The sequence below is a fragment of the Onthophagus taurus genome, chromosome 2 (genome assembly GCF_036711975.1).
Source record: "Onthophagus taurus isolate NC chromosome 2, IU_Otau_3.0, whole genome shotgun sequence".
Lineage (NCBI taxonomy): Eukaryota > Metazoa > Arthropoda > Insecta > Coleoptera > Scarabaeidae > Onthophagus > Onthophagus taurus.
Genome location: NC_091967.1, coordinates 11,192,802 through 11,207,808, shown reverse-complemented (window position 1 = coordinate 11,207,808; position 15,007 = coordinate 11,192,802). Strand labels below are relative to the sequence as shown.

The window sequence follows — 15,007 nt, the reverse complement described above, 5'->3', positions numbered from 1 at the left end:
CAAAAGTCTTAATGAGAATTACAGAAATGAGAACCTTAAGAAGTATAAAAGGCATTATAATCCGAGACAGAGTACGAAATGTGGGTATAATGAGAGATCTGGGACGTGATGAGATAGACGAGAAACCACGTTGATAGGATGATCTTGGCACAAATCGTAAAAGTTGAGTCCAAAAAACACAAGAATCCAGTTGGAACACTGCCCAAACGCTGGCAGGAAAGGTGGAGATCCTTATCACATGAAGGAATGTGACAGAACAGATAAGACTAAAGTCCCATACTAAGAAGAAGAGAAGATAATCGTGATCTCGCAAAAATCTTTTAAAACTATTTTGATACGTTCCTAATTTCTTTCAACACTTCTCTCATCTTCAATACCCCTTGATTTCAACTTTTAGAAATTCTCCGTTACTTATACTATATAATATACAGGGTGGTCCATTTATCGTGAGACAAGCGACTACCTCGAATGTTGTTGCCTTTTGGAAGAAACCATATGACGATAACATTTTTTGACCTTAACCTTATTTTCAAGGTCATATAAAGGTCACGTCCAATTTTTTAAATGACACCCTCTGTTTTTGATTGCAAAATCTGAATCTATGGATAAAAGAAGATAATTAAAAAAAAAATTACCGTGTGGTTTTGCCAGTACGACGGCGAAACATCTTTTGTAGACAAAATCTAAATATTTTTTTATTCAAATAGTTTTAAATATTGTTGATTTATAAAAAATGATTAAACTATACTATTAATCAACAGCAAGTATAAAATTTATAATAAATGTTCAAATATTTCTCACGTTAAATGAACCACCCTGTATAGAATATGTCATATATCTGATGAAATGAAACGAAAATGATTTTATAGGTAAAAGCTAAAGGTTATGCCAAAACAATTTTGCACAATTAAAAACTGTTTGTTTTTTTCTTAGAGTTATATTAGAGTGTATCATTATTTAATGCTTATAAGTTTGTTCTTAATCTTATAATAATTTAAATCTTCTCCATCTGCTAGTAGATATAAACAATGGAGGTGTAGGTCTATAGGTTGTTCAGGTCACCATAAATACCGTGGACACCCGCAATCTGGACCCTAAAGTTTATGGCCACATCGTCCCACATCCGGTGAAGAGTATTCCGACTATTATCTTATTCCTATCGTCTCCTCAATACTAACTAAACGCAGAACAATTTCTCAATATAGCCGGAAATATATCCCTTTATATATCGGGTCAACGAACATCCACATCCGCCTTGCTATCTTATCCCTTCTAACACACCATAAGATCTTTTTAAAAAAGTTCCCTTTTATAACCTTCTTTAATATGTAAATGAAGAATTTAAGGAGAAAAAGCTAACCGCGCCAGCTTAAAATAATCGCTTCACAAAAATAGCAGTCGCTTCCCCTTTGACTCCAGGGCCGATTTTCTCCACCCTCACAGTTTCGCGACCCTTGAATAAGTCATCTTGGCGGTTTCTTCTTGTTGCCTGTTAATGCCGTCGTCGTCGTGAAGTAGAAGGGTTAGAGGTCCATCTCAGATGTATTTATGCAGTGTGTGTTAGGGGGCCCGCGGTCCCTTGGCATTGCGATCAGGTAACCGGCCGTCTTAAAACTCCTTTGAGGAAGTTCGCCGAGCGGGGGACCGCAGGGCGTCTTAACCGAGTTTCTGTTTGGCGGCGGCGATTTCTTGTACTACGTCGGGCTAAGCCCAAGGATCTCCTTGTAGGTGTCGTGAGCGGCATCCGAATGCAGGACAAGATGACGATGGCCGCATAGAAGTTTGTAAAAGGGGAGGAGAGATGGTTAAACCCACGGTGTGAGCCGACCCACGGACTTGGTTATGTTTAATTTATTAGAGAGATGGGGAAAGTGTTTTCAGTTTGGTGTGGAATTCAGCTAAAGGAAGTTGTGGTCTTTGATGATTAGGGGTGTTTATTTTTGAGCTGATAAAGATCTTATTTTTGATGAAATCAAACACGAAGTAAAAATGTTAAAATGGATTTTTTTCGTTGCATTCGTTTTTCTCCTCTCTTTTTTATATTCTCAGTTCTGAAATCCCTCTTTCGCGTAAATCATACCCGTAACGTCATCGGTACTAATTTATTTCCGCTATAGCTCAAATCGAGGGCGGCGGATGTTCGATTTCAGCAGTTACTCCCACCGGTTTCTTGAGACGACGAGAGGTGAGCTACTTCTTTCCGGGTTATTTTTGTCGTCGGGGCGACACGGTATCTTGGCTTTTGCGAATATCCGATCTGAAACGATGTTTTCCTCGAAATTCGAATATTAAATGGTACTGGAGAAATAAATCAAGTAGAAGATAAATAAAAATTTCTTCGCCAAACAAATTTCCTTGATATAAAAAACGGAATAAGTCATTTCATGTTTTTCGTGTTAGAGTACCATCAAAGACACTGATAATAATATGTACAATAAAAATCCTTGTCGACAACTATATTTTAGATATTTATTGTGGGCGGAGAGGAAAAAAACTTTTTATTAACCGTGCCGATTTCGCGTCATAGTACATTTTTATGGCGTTTCCAGCGGTTCAGTTCTCACGGACGACGAGGTCTCCCTGAGGTTTTCTCGCGTGACAGTTGATATTTTACTAAATACGTACACAAACAGTCCCCGACCGGTGACGGCAGAAGAACCCAGTCGAGGTTCGGGCACAAATCGCCTATTACCGGAACCCCAAATTAGCCGCACGACTGAGACACACTTGCCTGAATTTTACATGTTTCGGGGACACTACACTCCATGCCATGATTGCCAGTTACAATTCTTCCTCTCGAAAAAAAAAGTCACCAGCTCGAAACGATGGGATCTACTCGGTAACAACCCTCCTTTAAATGATAACTACACCCTTATATTTTGAAGCCCCAACATTTTCATACAAATTCTTTTAATTTGAATTCTTTTCAAAATAGTGTATTTATAATAGGACTTATCTTTATGCAAAATGAAATGCTAATGTAATGAGAAAATTAGAACACAACAATTAGGACATGTTATTTTTGAGGAAGTAAACGAGTTAAATAATTAAGGAAAACATATAATAATGAAGATTTTTGCGTAATTTATTCATTTTTAGGCAATTTAAGGTATTGGTGTAAAGGTAATCCTATCAACAATTTTTGGTGTTGACCATATTTTGTAAAAAAGACGTTTCTAGTAAAGATATGTGTAATACTTTAAAAGCAATAACAATATAATAAAAGCAAATACTATTTATAAGTATATAGAAATTTTCTAATCTTACAGATTACAAGCTTGTGAGATTTACGAAAAGTTCAATTTCTGCAGACAATAGTGAAACACATGCAGTAATATAATATTAATGATCATTATTTTTAGCCAGACAGAGATGACTACAGCAATGATGGAAGTAAGTTGATGAAGAAGTGTTGAGATGTTAGGAATTGTCGTGAAAGGTGCCAAAGATGATATTGAGGATGGCATCCCTCAATATCATCTTTATATATCTTTAAATAATTTTATGAAATGCCAAACTACATACATGACACATACATACATGTAGTATGGCAGATATTAAAGTCAATGTTGGGAAATGTTAGGGATTATGTTGGAGGATGTCAGATCCAATGTTTAGTGATATCGAAGACGATGTTGATATATCCCGAAGAGGATGCTATGAGAAACGTAAGCAATATCGAGAAATGTTAGGGATTATGCTAAGATATTTCAGAAACGATTTTGATAGTTGGTAACGCGTAGGCGTTGCTCTCTTCGAACTTGTTTCTGAAGAAGGTTGCAACCAGTTGCAACATGTCATCCGGAACGTCAAATATTCTTTCAAAAGACGCACGACTTAACCCGAAAGTTTCTAGGACTAGTGTTAGTTCTAGTGATAGTGCTACTATTAGTTTAATTAACACCGGCCGTGAAAACATTCGTACTTATAAGGTTAGTTTTATTTACAAACATTAATTATACCGTTATTAAGTGTTCGTTTGAAATGTTATGTTAGGTTAGTTTTGTTTATAAACATTAATTATAGTATGAAGTTTTCTTTTGAAATTTCAATTAAACCGTGAAGGAATGTTAGGTAAGGTTAGTTTTGTTTACAAACATTAATTATAGCGTGAAGTTTTCCTTAGTAATTAGTAATGGTAATTATAGCGTGAAGTTTTCTTTTGAAATGTCAATTAACCTTTCGACTGCTCTAGTTGATCTCTTGTACATGCTGAAACTTTGTAAATATTTTGAATTTCGTTTCACAAAAAAATAAATTACAAAATATTAACCTAGAACTAAGTTCACTTCGTGACTTGTTTCACTTCGAACTTGTTTCTGAAGAACTACCAAGTATCGATTGGATTGTTGCAGTACTCTTCAATTTCAACATAGACGCTACTGACATAGCATGTGTGCAATTACATAAACTTTATGAATCATTTAGGACCAACCTGTGAAATTCTTTAATTATCTTACAGTTATACAAGTTTTAATATCTTACTTTCTTTAATGTGGATACGTTTGATATTGAAGATCCATCGTATGATGATGGGGATCTTGAAAATGATAACGCATCTTGAGTTGATAGATTAGCAAAAGAGGTGCACTGTTGAGGTTGGTACGCTAGCTGCTCTGGGAGTTCTGATACAAAGTTTGTACAGTATTGCCTCAGCGGTACAGACGGAATAGACTTATTATGTTCATAATTTCTATTTTACAATTAGCCATAAGTTTCTGATATTCGTCGAATTTCTTAAACGCCGGAAGTAGGGAAGGAAGAAAATATCTATCTTCATCTTCCTCTTAAGTTGCCTTCTTTTAAGTTAGTGATTCTAGTATTCCTACGTGTTTGAAGTTTAGAGTACCAGAGAAATGTTTGTTGAAAGGCAGAAAATATACCAGAAGTACACGGCAAGTTTCTTAGTAGTATTTTCAATGGAATAGCAGTTTCAACGACATATTTTCATTCCCTATTTTTATTCTCTATACAAAGATATGTTAACTTTAATAGGGATAGTTAACTTTTTAAATAGTTTTGGGTTTATGAAATGTATTAATCAATACAATTTATAGTAAATTGTTGTTTGTAAAAGAAACCGTTTTGTAGTTAATGGTTACATTTATCTGAACATTAATTAACACAATTAAAAGTAGTGTTTGGTACCAGGTAGAGAAAGGGGTTTTGCACATAGCGATCGTACGGCAGATTTGTGCGAATTACGAGCTAGACGTGTAGCGCAGCCGGTGACATTATTATAGTCGTCGACTAATCCGAATCTTTATCGCTGCGGAAGCGGAAGGGAACGTGGCGGCGTCGGTGGCGGTTCCTTAACGTACGGCCGCCACCGAAGACGAACGGTAACCGGGCGTGTCGCGGTGGTCTGCGTTTTAGCGAAATTGCCACCGTAAAGTCGGCCTAACGATTTCACGGTTCGGTTGAGGACCTCGTTATGAACCGGGATTAGCACGCCCCAAAACCTGGTCGTACTGGAGCTATTTACAACGTGGCCACTAAAGGTTGGAATTTACACGAAGAGTTCATATACATAGTAAAACGCTAAAATCTTATTATTGATAAACTTTTATCTAAGTCTACCTCATTTTGTTACATCTTTTTGAAATGTGTTAAAATAAGATAAAACGGTATTTTAGAAAAAAATGTATTTACACGATAAATGAAATTAGTCTTTTCAACTTTTCGATCGGTTACACAAAGCATACTTAAAATTTCTTGAACGTTTACTGGATGATATTTACTTTCTTTCTTTTTCTTGTCGAGGGTAAAAGAAATCAGGGTTCCCTTCGACCGACAATAAGCTGTTTTAATTTTCTCCCCAACTGGAGTTCTCGAAGGTGCTTGCGAAGTATAACGTCTGTTTGGTGCTGATAAATACACAATGAAACGGGTTAAAAAACTAAGTTCTTAAAATATTTCAAAAATTCTATATTTTTAAAATCGCTGTTAATATCGTATTAATCGTTCATTGTTATGTGTGAGTTCTTGTCTTTGATAAATGCATCTGTTGTTGCGTAGAGAAAAGGGGAGGACTACAATTCGGAAGAATGTGTGACTGCCACGTTTCCAGATGGGAGGCGTAAAGGCGTTATGACTGATCACTGCGGCCCGGTGTCGCGAAAAGTGGAGGTAATGGGACGTGATAATCGCCCCAGCGGGAAATTTTGAGGGTCGTCCAAAGCAATACACGCATTGTTCTCCGATATCCCCTTTAATACTCGTCAACTTCGCCGTTTAGGAATCTGCTTTTACAAAAATTTCTTTTGAAAATTGATTGTTTTTGATTTTTATATAAGGCCCGCAGTCATTATCTGTTACATTAAAGCTTGGGAAGTTGGTGTAACTGCCCATGGGTCACGCTAAGGGACCTCGGGGATAGAACATTTGCATATATTAGAAAACCTCGCACTCGTGTACTGATTATGATACCTTTGGGAGTACGCGGTAAGCTCTTCGTTAGCCCGGATCAGAGGCTGTTATGCCCGAGTAAATCACTGGCAACTTCGGCGCACACATTACCAACACTCCCCACAGGCGCACCTTGTAAATTGCATTCAATCTGAGTAGAAATCAATCACCGCAATACATTTGCATTTATAACATATAAAAATTATTTTAGTTTCAAGAATTCAATTTATGCAAAAAGAATCAACGGTTACCGTTTTGACCTGGAAAACAAATACCTAAATTTAATTAATGAGAATTTCGTTGGAGGAATGCTTTGTGGATTGAACCCGAGAGTCCCTTCTCTCCGAAACCATGTAGGATTCCTTTGAGGGCATTTGTCTAAGCAATCACTTCAATTAAAAATTAAAATTTTAACTCCTCTTTTGGATACAACTGCAAATCAAAACTGAATAATTGAACTGTTTACCGTCATGTTTTAGTGTTTTCGGAAGAAGAAGAAGATAGCTGAATCCAACGGAGCCCATCCAAGAATCGGATTTACTGCATTTCTCGAGGTAATATAGTGTGGCGCGACGGCCACGGACCAGGTGACACGTTATCTCGAGGGAGTCTCTTACTAGAGCCTGGATTAATTTCTTTTTATGGGAGCCTGAAGCGATACACTGGGGAGTAGTCGGGCGACTTAAAAACAATAAGAGACGCTGCGCGGGGGTCGTTTTCGTGATGAACGACCGCCATTTAATCGTTTCCATCGAACATAACCTCAAAACTTGGCAGATTTACGATTCCGAAAGATTCACCACAAAGAAGACGTGACTTGATTTACCCATGCCTTAAAATCTTTCAAAATCCGAAAGCGCTTTGATTACATGAAACTTTTAATTAAATACTAAATATCGTATATGAAGAAGAAGCTTTATGAACCTTTTTTTCGAGTACTTTTTGCCGGCCTTTTAATAGTCGTTTTTTTAAGAGACTGGACGTCGCCCCTCGATCTCTGCGTCGCAAAGGCTTGAACAGATTTACAGTCGAAGGGACCCAGCGTAGAGAGAAGGTAATTATCATCATAAAGTGGACTTTACGAGCCACTCAGGGGTCGACGTAAAGGAATGCTTCATTTCGCCGGACCGAGAGGCCCCCTTTCGTCTCCCAGGCCGCAGAGCAAATATACGCCTTCCCCGTTGAAGGGGCTGGACGCCCCCCAACCGTCCCGTTTCTACGGGATTCAGGGGGGCGGCTACGAAGCCCTCAAGGATACCGACACTGCCGTGCCGTGACGCTAATTAATGGCATAATTGCGTTTTATTTCGCGTTTATTATTTAGTTTAATGACTATGAATCTCATCCAAATGTACATTGTATTAAAAATTTCTTTATTACTACTACATTTTAAGATTTTACCTTGTAAACAAAGTGTTTGTGATTCTTTAGAAAATCATAGAAATATCATGATAAGGTATTATCAATAGAAAAATCCAATAGGGGAAACGGTAATCTTAACCAATTTACGTGCGGTGGGATGCTGCAGACTGTGGCATTTTCGGAAATCAACATCTTTACGAGCGCTCCCCGCTGGTTTTGCTCACAACGGATCGCCCATTTCATTTTAGTGGATTGATTTTGATGGCGACTCCGACAAATCCGCAACGGAAACGCGCTCTCTTTCTGCTACATTATTTTTACGTTACCCGTGGGGCTGTTATGACGGGTCGTAATGTCTTTTGTGTTCTACGTGATCGTTATTCGAGATGAGCAAGTTTTTAAAAGTTACCATCACTTATGTCTCATTTATTGAAATCTTATTCAAAATGATTTGTTTTCTTGCATTATTTCATCGTTGGCTTTTCATTATTAACTAATATTATTAATTTCGTATTGAGAGGGGTGGTTGGAGTAATTTATTTGTTGGTTAAGTCTAAAGTGAACGGTCTGTAGCTCTTCCGGTTTCAGTGCCGGATGCGACCGGAACGTTATCATTGCTTAGGAAAGCGTGAACCGTTCTAGAAAGCAGGATGTCTTCGGTGTGTAATCAGAAATTGGGTCCAGCTACTCCGGAAGGCGTATATCCATTGTTACTGTGAACATAAAGCCAAAGATAATTAGATATTAGTTATTGTTAAATCCAATAATAACTTTTAAATCTAATGTTTGGTTATTTTCCCGAAAGAATAAATTCTGGAGAATCATTAATAACCGGCAAAAATAAAATTAAAATACATGGCTTAATAAAACTTGTATGGTAGAGCCGTGTACGGGTTCTTCCGCTGACCATCCCACGGGATGGCCGGCCCTATGAATACAATATTTCATTAGGAGAAGAGGCCGGACACGCTCGGTCGCTTGCAGAAATAAATCTCAGACTCCGGGTCGCAGTGCACCCGCGGGGGCAACTGCCCCAAAGTCATCATCACGCCTCCGACGCAGCCTTTTATGCAGGGACCCATATTTCCTCATTTTTGCTAGGCAACCCTACGAGGATTCCGTGATACTCACCACAACAACGAAAAGCTATTAGTTAACGTTACAAAGAAAAATAAACAGAAATTACGATAGTGCCTAAATGCACTTAAACTATATTTATATATTTAATAATGCCGACAAATAAAACACGTGCAGAAGTCAAAAGTCCTACAATTAGATCTCTCTTCTTCTTATACCCGAATAGACATAAACATCGAGTATTTGTAATAAAGAAACATCAAGAGCATGATGAGTTTTAGTTAACAATGAAGTTCAAAATTAATCTGAAATAATCTTATAGTTTTAGTATGAAGTGTAAGATCATTGTTGTATTGAAAACTGCAATAGTTGCAGTTTGAAATGTCTTAAAGCAAAGAATGGTTCATTCCAAAAAAGTGTAATATATTTCACCATTGTAGTCGGCAAAGTCTTGACTTCAATTTCGCGTTATTCGACCCGATTTATCATTAAAAACTTTCTGGGACGGTCGGCGAAGCGCATTGAAAGCGGCGGCAGCAAATTGGTCCGTAAGTCCATAACACAGGCCATTTACTACCACCTAAGACATTACTTGCCCACTCCTCCCAACTTATTGTAGGGCTTAGCAGAATGAATTTGGGGCCCGCGCTCGCATTGTACAGTCACACATAAAGGGGCTCCGCGGGTCCGCTGCCTTTCTTATGTGTACATACTCTGCATCGCAACGGCGCTCTCCTAAAGGGGTGGATCACCCCTTCCAGTCATTTACGCCATCCGAGCACGTCTTTCTTACCACCCCTTCGGTTGGAGAAGGGTTTCAGATGCCATACAATCGAGACGACCTTGAGCTTTAGTGACTATAGATTTTTGGTTACCCCCATAATAATTCACCTTAAATTTCGGTTTTTGTGAATACAAAAATAAATTGTTATAGTAATGACCAAAAAATGATTAATTTGAAATAAAAAAGCACTTTATTTCGGATCTTTTCAAAATTAACTAAGAAGGGGATCTTAGTTGTTTAGTAAAACCGAAACCCCTTTAAGAAGAACTGGGGTAAAACTCTTCTTCGGTGGTCGAAAGTCTATTTCGTTCCTAAATCCACTTAACTCCGTTCCCGTTTTAATTACGCCTTTACCCTCCAGTGCGGCTGCCGACGGCTAAACAGATAAAAAATAATAACGACGACGACGGTGCCGGCGAGAACAAAAGCTCACCTCTGTACGATGCTTGAAGCTCGACTTCCGCGACGTTCATTACCAGATGAGAGTCCCGGCTGTACGCGCTGAGATAATGTAGTCTAATCGAATTACGGTCGGAAATAATTTCGACCACTTAAAAGGGCGAATTTCGATTTTTTTTTAAATTATTTAGATAAAAATGCAAAAATTTAAAGCAAATAAATATTGAAGAAAAATGATAAAAGAAAGCTATAAACTAACCCCCCATTACCTACTGATGACATCGAGTATTATTGTGGCTATAAATCGTGCTCGTCTGGGTTGAAAAATAAAAAGAATATAGCCGGGGATACACTCGATGGAACATTGGAGCTACCCTCGCATGAGAATCGGCCGTCCTGTACGCCTTTATGCCTTCCAAGTGACTATAAATTCCAAGAAACCAGTGTATCTGCCAGCGGTACTGCTTTGGGTCCCGATAATCTTGTTTGCGGACGCATTTAAAACACTTTTGCGACTAACAACAAGAACAGTCTTGGGGTTGTTTACGTGATTTATTAACTCAGTTTAATAAATTATTTAAAAAAAATTCTTTGAAGAAAATTATAACGTAATTTGTCTCATAAGATTATTACTAGACATATTTGCTATAGTTCAGCTTAGTTTATTCCTTTCAAAGGGAGAGCAACAGCGAGACTCGGCTACGAAAGCCGGCCCTGGGTTCGTTTCTCTTAATAATGTTAGCAAATTGCAACGACTAACCGTAAAGAACAGCAACCCTTCCACTTTTAACTTATTAATTAATTAACAATCATGGCGAGCGAACGAGAGGGGCTGTTCTGAAAGGGCTGTTGCACCATCTAATGCGTACGAAGGAAAAGGACGGATATAGAATCTGGTCTGGGGAATGTTACGCGAAAATTAAAATTAGGACCTCATGAACCAAAACTGCTGCGATGAATTTTCTCAGCCGACACATTCTTTACGTTCATTCTGTGAACCCGTAGACTTTATTATGTAAAAAAGATTTCTTTATTAAAACTGCATAGAAAGGATTATTAATATGATGAATATATTAGGAAATACTTACTTATAATGACGTCTGAAGATGGACGGTTAAATCCGAAACTTTCTAGTTCTAGGTCTAGTGTTAGTTCTAGTTTTAATTTAAAGAAAAATATGGAACAATCTAGCGCTGAATAACAACTAAAACTACAACTAACACTAGCATTAGTACTAACACTAGACCTAGAACTAGAAACATTCGGGTTTAGCCGTACGGCCCTTAAGACGGCTAAACCCGAATGTTTCTGGTTCTAAGTCTAATGTTGTACTTTTACTTGTTATTCAGTGCTAAATAACGAATAACAATTAAATCTAGAACTACCGTCTTTGATTTATACATCGTATAGACAACTCGGGGAAACCCAGAGTTTTTTTTATTTTACTTAAAAATGTTTTGTCCTTTATATCCCAAGTCTGTTCTAACGAGGTTCGTTATATGGAGGTTTTACTATATACATAAATACTATGATACCATCAATAGCATGTGATTTTGAACAATAGTTCTTCCTTTCCAAAGTAGTTCTCAACGTCTTCGGTCGAATGTTGACAAACTTAGTACCTTGTCAGGCGTATGAGCTAAATGTTTGAAAGGGAACGTAGTGAAGGAGGCCTTTGGTCCGTTTAGTCCTTACCAAGCAAGGGACCGGAAGGTGCCGTTTTTCTTCTTAGAGAAGTTGTTCGGCCGGACTTCGGCTGATATGGGCGAACTTGCAAACTTGGCACAAGTTGCCCGGTGTTTGCGTTTGCGCCTGGGTTCACGCGAAACGTGTATGCGGGCACCGTCTTGGTTCGTGAATAAGGAATAAGCGAAATACCCTCCTCTCTACCCTTTATATGAACAACTTCAGTCGCAAGTAAGCAAATGTTAATACAGCTTAATTGAAATAAAAATTGATAATTAAGTCGTTAATCGATACTTTGATGAACATCAATGGTCAATTAAAATTTACCGCCGTCCTCCGAAATTACTAATGAGGTTTAGAAATTAGAAAATTTCTGGAAATCACGCAAAAGGAAATGGCTTCAAAGGCGAACGAAAAATACCGTTGACTGGGGTGGTCTCGCTTTTCATTCGTTAAACGATTTCTGGCGCTAGCCCGCTAATTTGTCGTTTCATCGGCTAATTTCGTATTTACTTTAATCACGTAATTCTCGACGACCGTTTACTGTGGTGAAGTTTCCACACAAAATCCTTTGATGTCGCTGACTTTTAAAATATTTAACGTTTTTTATACGGATTTAATTGCCATAATCGATTAGTTTATTGGTACTACAAAATCGGCACATTTTGAAAAAAATTGAACAAAAAATATTTTATGTTTCACAAGTTTTTTACAATATTGTAAATTACACTGTGTGGACTTCAGGGTCGGTTAATCTGGCAGAGTGGTCATAAACCCGAGAATACAAAGCCGGCCGTAAGTGGCCGGAAAAGTAGCCTCGTATTTATTAGCCAAATTCGTATGCCGCGCGTCTCGACGTCCGTGCAACGTCGACCCTCTGGGCCACTAATAGCCCATCACCTGTACGTACTCAACGTCGCCTCCTGGAATACGTACGATAACGGCCTCCACCTACACGTCTTCACTTTTACGACAGTTTCGAACACTCATTACCCTGATACAACTGCAGGCCACTCACGATTGACGACGTCTACTTCACGGCGCTGGATATAGACTATCTTCGTTTATCAACTCGCATAAACTTCCAGATAAGACAAGGATGGAAGTTGGAAACGTGAAGATGAGAAAATGTTTAGAAAATAAATGCTTATTCGTTTCAATTTATTACGTGTACGGGCGAAATGATTACGATAGGAATAAATATGGATGAGAAAATTTTAAAATCTGGTTTGGGATTAGTGTCAGTAACCATCTGGAATATATTTCGATTGAGAAGATTTAAGAACAAACACAAAATTGATTGCATTTTCTTATTTCCATATAAACCGAAATTTGGAAGGGTGAGTTTTCATTTACGGGCAGGTCACGTAGTCCGGAACGTATTTCATATCCGCGAAACTGACCATCGGTCATGAATACATGATTGGTGACGTATTGATCTTTGTCTCCTTAGGAACAATAAATCTTTTATAAGAAAATGTTGTTAGATGCAAGATTTATTAAAATAGAATTAGAAAAATTTGTTGAAATATAAGATGGAAATTAATCGTCATTGTGTTTTCTTGCTAAAAGTGTGAACCTTTCGAAGTGTGTGGCGCAACCGTTTTCTGCACTCTGAGCTTTGCGAAGATGTTCCAACTGCCGAACTTCGGAGTATTGGAGATGGCAATGCTTCTAATTTAAACATCACTTTTGCAGCTGCCAAATTACTAACTTTGAGATAAAAGAAAAAGGACACTTGGTCAATATTTTGGATTTAGGATTTTATTCAAATCGAAAGAACCTTCTACAAGTTGAATGGATGGCACCTTGACAAGCGTTGCAATTGATTGTGTGTCTACTCATCATAATAACTCTACTATAGTTCAAACACATACTCATTGGAGGTAAGTAGGAAAAGACAATAATAGATAGCAGGAAAATAAATCGAAAAGTCGACCGCGGCTTATGCGCAAACACAAAGTCATCCCAATAAGGGTCAAATAAAGCTCAAATAGCAAGTTGTAATAACTGCTTGATTGTAATGACAGAATGACAAAGCCAGACATCAAAGATGTTATATAATTTCTTAATTCATAGTATTTGAAAAGCTGTTGATTCTTCTTTCACTCTATCTTCTGTCATTTTTTGTCTTTGCATCATAGATTTGAAGTTGACTAAAGGCAGAGAGCTGGAAGATTTTGGTCATATTTTCAAGACTATATCAGATATAAATACTAAAATGTACTGAATATTTGAACATACCAGATCTTATACCAGATACCATTATCTATCAAAACCCTTATGATCAATTCAAGTAATCTATTCCAATAATTCTCTGACTATTTCAAATACATCTTATTCTCAGAGAAAATTATTGTCTAATATCACGTCATGGAAAAGAAGAAAATGTTTAAGCGGCAAAAAGTCGAGTTGGCAATAATTTGAAGATTTTACAATTCTTGATCTTGATAAAGTGTTTATACACATTTAAAAAAAATACATAGGTTTCATTTCATGCTGGAAGTTTTAGTTTTATGACGATGCTTGAAATCTGATTTTTGCTGCTTTTGATAATTTTCTCAAGAATCGCGATCTCAATGACTTCAGCTAGGCTGATGTGCTTATACAATTACTTTTTCAAATTCAGGTACATGAGTTCTAGAGAGGAATATCATTTTTTTAAGATGAACTTGAATAACTCGAATGCCATTAAATACCATTTGCAGATGCCATAACATAAGTTAACATAAACTTTCAGTTGTTATAACTGTTTTAATCTTATTTTGAATCATAAATTGGATTAAACCATTATTTGGAGTAAATATATACCAGAGGGGGACGTAACGAGAGGGAACGCATAAAAAAACTTTTTAACTCTTAATATAATTTATTACAAAATGAGTTTTTTTAAATGATGTTGTCGACGACTGTTGTATAATTTGAAAATCCGCTAGTCAATTTGTTCCCGTTTCATGTCTGCTCTTTGCACAGTTTATTATGAGATTGAATTTTTCTCAATTTCCGGAACGGCATTCAGTAGGGAAATAAAGCCGAAACAGAGCGGAAACACGATCCCGCAAATGACGATCGTAAAGAATTCTACAAAAGTACCAAAAATAAAGCGTGACTTTTTTGCATTTAGCCCCATTAATCACATATTGTTTATTTAAAAAGAATCAAAAAAATATCACATATAGACATTGAAGAAAGAAACATGACGTGATACAAACTTAAACATAACGGGGTATTTTCGATCTTAAATAATTCGAACTCGACGTTCATTATTGAGTTGGACGTGTGACAGATAGG

The 15,007-nt window shown here is 37.3% G+C and overlaps 1 protein-coding gene across 2 annotated transcripts in view; it reads left to right on the top strand.

Annotated features, from left to right (window-relative positions):
- Positions 1–15,007, top strand: part of LOC111425866 (myelin transcription factor 1) — a 168,692-nt gene that overhangs the window by 5,974 nt on the left and 147,711 nt on the right. The gene's annotated exons all lie outside the window — the stretch shown is intronic.